The sequence below is a fragment of the Lissotriton vulgaris genome, chromosome 1_1 (genome assembly GCF_964263255.1).
Source record: "Lissotriton vulgaris chromosome 1_1, aLisVul1.2, whole genome shotgun sequence".
Lineage (NCBI taxonomy): Eukaryota > Metazoa > Chordata > Amphibia > Caudata > Salamandridae > Lissotriton > Lissotriton vulgaris.
The window spans coordinates 235,104,550-235,112,423 of NC_141685.1; the positions used below are offsets into that span (position 1 = coordinate 235,104,550).

The window sequence follows — 7,874 nt, forward strand, 5'->3', positions numbered from 1 at the left end:
TTTTTCTGTTCTTACTCTGCAATGACCTTGGCAATGACAAGTTAAAAATAAAATGTATGCAAATTTTATAATGGAGAATGCGGGCATCGATCCCGCTACCTCTCGCATGCTAAGCGAGCGCTCTACCATTTGAGCTAATTCCCCTGTGTGTTTAATCTGCATAACATGAAAAAAGTAACCTCACTGCCTTCCACACTTTATTTGAAGTCCAATTGCCCATAACAGTGTTCAGTTCACTCCTAACTTATGCCTTACCTCCACTTATGGGATGTTTTACAGTTCAGGTTGGCCTGTTTACTACTCGAATATGAGTGATATTGTGGTGTGTTCATCTGGACTCATACCCTACCTAATCTTGAAGTTAAATTTCCCACCAATGAGAAACCAAGGGAGATACCATTTTTGATAGTTATTGCATGTCTAATGCAAGAATAATCACCAGATTATGAGAGTCCAGCAAAAATTACTCATTTTCGCCCAACGTGGGGCTCGAACCCACGACCCTGAGATTAAGAGTCTCATGCTCTACCGACTGAGCTAGCCGGGCTCCCACTTCAAGATGGTATGCAGACTAATCATTTTTTATGAAGAAAATCCATTCCTGGACAATTTTTGGGAGTTATTGCAGGTCTAATGCAAGAATAATCTCCATATTATGAGAGTCAATGCAATATTCAGGCAAAAATTACTCGTTTTCGCCCAACGTGGAGCTCGAACCCACAACCCTGAGATTAAGAGTCTCATGCTCTACCGACTGAGCTAGCCGGGCTCCCTCCTTAAGACAGTATGCAGACCAATCCCTTTTTGTGAAAAAAATCAAATCCTGGATATTCCTCTACTCTTGTTTTGCAAGGAAAGCCAGATTTATACATCCTTCAGAGGAGAGAGTGTCAAAAAAAAATAAGAGAAAATGAAAACGGAAGTTGTGAGAACTTCATTTTGAGATTGCATAAGAATTCAAATTCCTCTCACATGCTAAAGAATACCTGAACCCTTTTGATTAAACCACTTTAGTTGTTATAATGAGACCATATTTGAAAGCCATCTGTGATTTTTCTGTTCTTACTCTGCAATGACCATGGGCAATGACAAGTTAAAAATAAAATGTATGCAAATTTTATAATGGAGAATGCGGGCATCAACCCCGCTACCTCTCGCATGCTAAGCGAGCGCTCTACCATTTGAGCTAATTCCCCTGAGTGTTTAATCTGCATAACATGAAAAAAGTAACCTAACTGCCTTCCACACTTTATTTGCAGTCCAATTGCCCATAACAGTGTTCAGTTCACTCCTAACTTATGCCTTACCTCCACTTATGGGATGTTTTACAGTTCAGGTTGGCCTGTTTACTACTCGAATATGAGTGATATTGTGGTGTGTTCATCTAGACTCATATCCTACCTAATCTTGAAGTTAAATTTCCCACCAATGAGAAACCAAGGGAGATACCATTTTTGATAGTTATTGCATGTCTAATGCAAGAATAATCACCAGATTATGAGAGTCCAGCAAAAATTACTCATTTTCGCCCAACATGGGGCTCGAACCCACGACCCTGAGATTAAGAGTCTCATGCTCTACCGACTGAGCTAGCCGGGCTCCCACTTCAAGATGGTATGCAGACTAATCATTTTTATGAAGGAAATCCATTCCTGGACAATTTTTGGGAGTTATTGCAGGTCTAATGCAAGATTAATCTCCATATTATGAGAGTCAATGCAATATTCAGGCAAAAATTACTCGTTTTCGCCCAACGTGGGGCTCGAACCCACGACCCTGAGATTAAGAGTCTCATGCTCTACCGACTGAGCTAGCCGGGCTCCCACTTCAAGATGGTATGCAGACTAATCATTTTTTATGAAGGAAATCCATTCCTGGACAATTTTTGGGAGTTATTGCAGGTCTAATGCAAGATTAATCTCCATATTATGAGAGTCAATGCAATATTCAGGCAAAAATTACTCGTTTTCGCCCAACGTGGGGCTCGAACCCACGACCCTGAGATTAAGAGTCTCATGCTCTACCGACTGAGCTAGCCGGGCTCCCTCCTTAAGACAGTATGCAGACCAATCCCTTTTTGTGAAAAAAATCAAATCCTGGATATTCCTCTACTCTTGTTTTGCAAGGAAAGCCAGATTTATACATCCTTCAGAGGACAGAGTGTCAAAAAAAATAAGAGAAAATGAAAACGGAAGTTGTGAGAACTTCATTTTGAGATTGCATAAGAATTCAAATTCCTCTCACATGCTAAAGAATACCTGAACCCTTTTGATTAAACCACTTTAGTTGTTATAATGAGACCATATTTGAAAGCCATCTGTGATTTTTCTGTTTTATAATGGAGAATGCGGGCATCGATCCCGCTACCTCTCGCATGCTAAGCGAGCACTCTACCATTTGAGCTAATTCCCCTGTGTGTTTAATCTGCATAACATGAAAAAAGTAACCTCACTGCCTTCCACACTTTATTTGCAGTCCAATTGCCCATAACAGTGTTCAGTTCACTCCTAACTTATGCCTTACCTCCACTTATGGGATGTTTTACAGTTCAGGTTGGCCTGTTTACTACTCGAATATGAGTGATATTGTGGTGTGTTCATCTGGACTCATACCCTACCTAATCTTGAAGTTAAATTTCCCACCAATGAGAAACCAAGGGAGATACCATTTTTGATAGTTATTGCATGTCTAATGCAAGAATAATCACCAGATTATGAGAGTCCAGCAACAATTACTCATTTTCGCCCAACGTGGGGCTCGAACCCACGACCCTGAGATTAAGAGTCTCATGCTCTACCGACTGAGCTAGCCGGGCTCCCACTTCAAGATGGTATGCAGACTAATCATTTTTTATGAAGAAAATCCATTCCTGGACAATTTTTGGGAGTTATTGCAGGTCTAATGCAAGAATAATCTCCATATTATGAGAGTCAATGCAATATTCAGGCAAAAATTACTCGTTTTCGCCCAACGTGGAGCTCGAACCCACAACCCTGAGATTAAGAGTCTCATGCTCTACCGACTGAGCTAGCCGGGCTCCCTCCTTAAGACAGTATGCAGACCAATCCCTTTTTGTGAAAAAAATCAAATCCTGGATATTCCTCTACTCTTGTTTTGCAAGGAAAGCCAGATTTATACATCCTTCAGAGGACAGAGTGTCAAAAAAAAATAAGAGAAAATGAAAACGGAAGTTGTGAGAACTTCATTTTGAGATTGCATAAGAATTCAAATTCCTCTCACATGCTAAAGAATACCTGAACCCTTTTGATTAAACCACTTTAGTTGTTATAATGAGACCATATTTGAAAGCCATCTGTGATTTTTCTGTTTTATAATGGAGAATGCGGGCATCGATCCCGCTACCTCTCGCATGCTAAGCGAGCACTCTACCATTTGAGCTAATTCCCCTGTGTGTTTAATCTGCATAACATGAAAAAAGTAACCTCACTGCCTTCCACACTTTATTTGCAGTCCAATTGCCCATAACAGTGTTCAGTTCACTCCTAACTTATGCCTTACCTCCACTTATGGGATGTTTTACAGTTCAGGTTGGCCTGTTTACTACTCGAATATGAGTGATATTGTGGTGTGTTCATCTAGACTCATACCCTACCTAATCTTGAAGTTAAATTTCCCACCAATGAGAAACCAAGGGAGATACCATTTTTGATAGTTATTGCATGTCTAATGCAAGAATAATCGCCAGATTATGAGAGTCCAGCAAAAATTACTCATTTTCGCCCAACGTGGGGCTCGAACCCACGACCCTGAGATTAAGAGTCTCATGCTCTACCGACTGAGCTAGCCGGGCTCCCACTTCAAGATGGTATGCAGACTAATCATTTTTTATGAAGGAAATCCATTCCTGGACAATTTTTGGGAGTTATTGCAGGTCTAATGCAAGATTAATCTCCATATTATGAGAGTCAATGCAATATTCAGGCAAAAATTACTTGTTTTCGCCCAACGTGGGGCTCGAACCCACGACCCTGAGATTAAGAGTCTCATGCTCTACCGACTGAGCTAGCCGGGCTCCCTCCTTAAGACAGTATGCAGACCAATCCCTTTTTGTGAAAAAAATCAAATCCTGGATATTCCTCTACTCTTGTTTTGCAAGGAAAGCCAGATTTATACATCCTTCAGAGGACAGAGTGTCAAAAAAAAATAAGAGAAAATGAAAACGGAAGTTGTGAGAACTTCATTTTGAGATTGCATAAGAATTCAAATTCCTCTCACATGCTAAAGAATACCTGAACCCTTTTGATTAAACCACTTTAGTTGTTATAATGAGACCATATTTGAAAGCCATCTGTGATTTTTCTGTTTTATAATGGAGAATGCGGGCATCGATCCCGCTACCTCTCGCATGCTAAGCGAGCACTCTACCATTTGAGCTAATTCCCCTGTGTGTTTAATCTGCATAACATGAAAAAAGTAACCTCACTGCCTTCCACACTTTATTTTCAGTCCAATTGCCCATAACAGTGTTCAGTTCACTCCTAACTTATGCCTTACCTCCACTTATGGGATGTTTTACAGTTCAGGTTGGCCTGTTTACTACTCGAATATGAGTGATATTGTGGTGTGTTCATCTAGACTCATACCCTACCTAATCTTGAAGTTAAATTTCCCACCAATGAGAAACCAAGGGAGATACCATTTTTGATAGTTATTGCATGTCTAATGCAAGAATAATCGCCAGATTATGAGAGTCCAGCAAAAATTACTCATTTTCGCCCAACGTGGGGCTCGAACCCACGACCCTGAGATTAAGAGTCTCATGCTCTACCGACTGAGCTAGCCGGGCTCCCACTTCAAGATGGTATGCAGACTAATCATTTTTTATGAAGGAAATCCATTCCTGGACAATTTTGGGGAGTTATTGCAGGTCTAATGCAAGATTAATCTCCATATTATGAGAGTCAATGCAATATTCAGGCAAAAATTACTCGTTTTCGCCCAACGTGGGGCTCGAACCCACGACCCTGAGATTAAGAGTCTCATGCTCTACCGACTGAGCTAGCCGGGCTCCCTCCTTAAGACAGTATGCAGACCAATCCCTTTTTGTGAAGAAAATCAAATCCTGGATATTCCTCTACTCTTGTTTTGCAAGGAAAGCCTGATTTATACATCCTTCAGAGGACAGAGTGTCAAAAAAAAAATAAGAGAAAATGAAAACGGAAGTTGTGAGAACTTCATTTTGAGATTGCATAAGAATTCAAATTCCTCTCACATGCTAAAGAATACCTGAACCCTTTTGATTAAACCACTTTAGTTGTTATAATGAGACCATATTTGAAAGCCATCTGTGATTTTTCTGTTCTTACTCTGCAATGACCATGGGCAATGACAAGTTAAAAATAAAATGTATGCAAATTTTATAATGGAGAATGCGGGCATCAACCCCGCTACCTCTCGCATGCTAAGCGAGCGCTCTACCATTTGGGCTAATTCCCCTGAGTGTTTAATCTGCATAACATGAAAAAAGTAACCTCACTGCCTTCCACACTTTATTTGCAGTCCAATTGCCCATAACAGTGTTCAGTTCACTCCTAACTTATGCCTTACCTCCACTTATGGGATGTTTTACAGTTCAGGTTGGCCTGTTTACTACTCGAATATGAGTGATATTGTGGTGTGTTCATCTAGACTCATACCCTACCTAATCTTGAAGTTAAATTTCCCACCAATGAGAAACCAAGGGAGATACCATTTTTGATAGTTATTGCATGTCTAATGCAAGAATAATCACCAGATTATGAGAGTCCAGCAAAAATTACTCATTTTCGCCCAACGTGGGGCTCAAACCCACGACCCTGAGATTAAGAGTCTCATGCTCTACCGACTGAGCTAGCCGGGCTCCCACTTCAAGATGGTATGCAGACTAATCATTTTTTATGAAGGAAATCCATTCCTGGACAATTTTTGGGAGTTATTGCAGGTCTAATGCAAGATTAATCTCCATATTATGAGAGTCAATGCAATATTCAGGCAAAAATTACTCGATTTCGCCCAACGTGGGGCTCGAACCCACGACCCTGAGATTAAGAGTCTCATGCTCTACCGACTGAGCTAGCCGGGCTCCCTCCTTAAGACAGTATGCAGACCAATCCCTTTTTGTGAAAAAAATCAAATCCTGGATATTCCTCTACTCTTGTTTTGCAAGAAACGCCAGATTTATACATCCTTCAGAGGACAGAGTGTCAAAAAAAATAAGAGAAAATGAAAACGGAAGTTGTGAGAACTTCATTTTGAGATTGCATAAGAATTCAAATTCCTCTCACATGCTAAAGAATACCTGAACCCTTTTGATTAAACCACTTTAGTTGTTATAATGAGACCATATTTGAAAGCAATCTGTGATTTTTCTGTTCTTACTCTGCAATGACCTTGGCAATGACAAGTTAAAAATAAAATGTATGCAAATTTTATAATGGAGAATGCGGGCATCGATCCCGCTACCTCTCGCATGCTAAGCGAGCGCTCTACCATTTGAGCTAATTCCCCTGTGTGTTTAATCTGCATAACATGAAAAAAGTAACCTCACTGCCTTCCACACTTTATTTGAAGTCCAATTGCCCATAACAGTGTTCAGTTCACTCCTAACTTATGCCTTACCTCCACTTATGGGATGTTTTACAGTTCAGGCTGGCCTGTTTACTACTCGAATATGAGTGATATTGTGGTGTGTTCATCTGGACTCATACCCTACCTAATCTTGAAGTTAAATTTCCCACCAATGAGAAACCAAGGGAGATACCATTTTTGATAGTTATTGCATGTCTAATGCAAGAATAATCACCAGATTATGAGAGTCCAGCAAAAATTACTCATTTTCGCCCAACGTGGGGCTCAAACCCACGACCCTGAGATTAAGAGTCTCATGCTCTACCGACTGAGCTAGCCGGGCTCCCACTTCAAGATGGTATGCAGACTAATCATTTTTTATGAAGGAAATCCATTCCTGGACAATTTTTGGGAGTTATTGCAGGTCTAATGCAAGAATAATCTCCATATTATGAGAGTCAATGCAATATTCAGGAAAAAATTACTCGTTTTCGCCCAACGTGGGGCTCTAACCCACGACCCTGAGATTAAGAGTCTCATGCTCTACCGACTGAGCGAGCCGGGCTCCCTCCTTAAGACAGTATGCAGACCAATCCCTTTTTGTGAAAAAAATCAAATCCTGGATATTCCTCTACTCTTGTTTTGCAAGAAACGCCAGATTTATACATCCTTCAGAGGACAGAGTGTCAAAAAAAATAAGAGAAAATGAAAACGGAAGTTGTGAGAACTTCATTTTGAGATTGCATAAGAATTCAAATTCCTCTCACATGCTAAAGAATACCTGAACCCTTTTGATTAAACCACTTTAGTTGTTATAATGAGACCATATTTGAAAGCAATCTGTGATTTTTCTGTTCTTACTCTGCAATGACCTTGGCAATGACAAGTTAAAAATAAAATGTATGCAAATTTTATAATGGAGAATGCGGGCATCGATCCCGCTACCTCTCGCATGCTAAGCGAGCGCTCTACCATTTGAGCTAATTCCCCTGTGTGTTTAATCTGCATAACATGAAAAAAGTAACCTCACTGCCTTCCACACTTTATTTGAAGTCCAATTGCCCATAACAGTGTTCAGTTCACTCCTAACTTATGCCTTACCTCCACTTATGGGATGTTTTACAGTTCAGGTTGGCCTGTTTACTACTCGAATATGAGTGATATTGTGGTGTGTTCATCTGGACTCATACCCTACCTAATCTTGAAGTTAAATTTCCCACCAATGAGAAACCAAGGGAGATACCATTTTTGATAGTTATTGCATGTCTAATGCAAGAATAATCACCAGATTATGAGAGTCCAGCAAA

The 7,874-nt window shown here is 40.3% G+C and overlaps 3 non-coding genes across 3 annotated transcripts; all 3 read right to left on the bottom strand.

Moving 5' to 3' along the window:
- Positions 1-71: 71 nt before the first annotated feature.
- TRNAA-AGC (transfer RNA alanine (anticodon AGC)) lies at positions 72-144 on the bottom strand. Its single transcript has one exon. It is a non-coding gene; the product is annotated as a tRNA-Ala (tRNA).
- Positions 145-6,434: 6,290 nt separating this feature from the next.
- TRNAA-AGC (transfer RNA alanine (anticodon AGC)) lies at positions 6,435-6,507 on the bottom strand. Its single transcript has one exon. It is a non-coding gene; the product is annotated as a tRNA-Ala (tRNA).
- A 977-nt stretch (positions 6,508-7,484) lies between these two features.
- Positions 7,485-7,557, bottom strand: TRNAA-AGC (transfer RNA alanine (anticodon AGC)). The gene has a single exon. It is a non-coding gene; the product is annotated as a tRNA-Ala (tRNA).
- Positions 7,558-7,874: the final 317 nt, after the last annotated feature.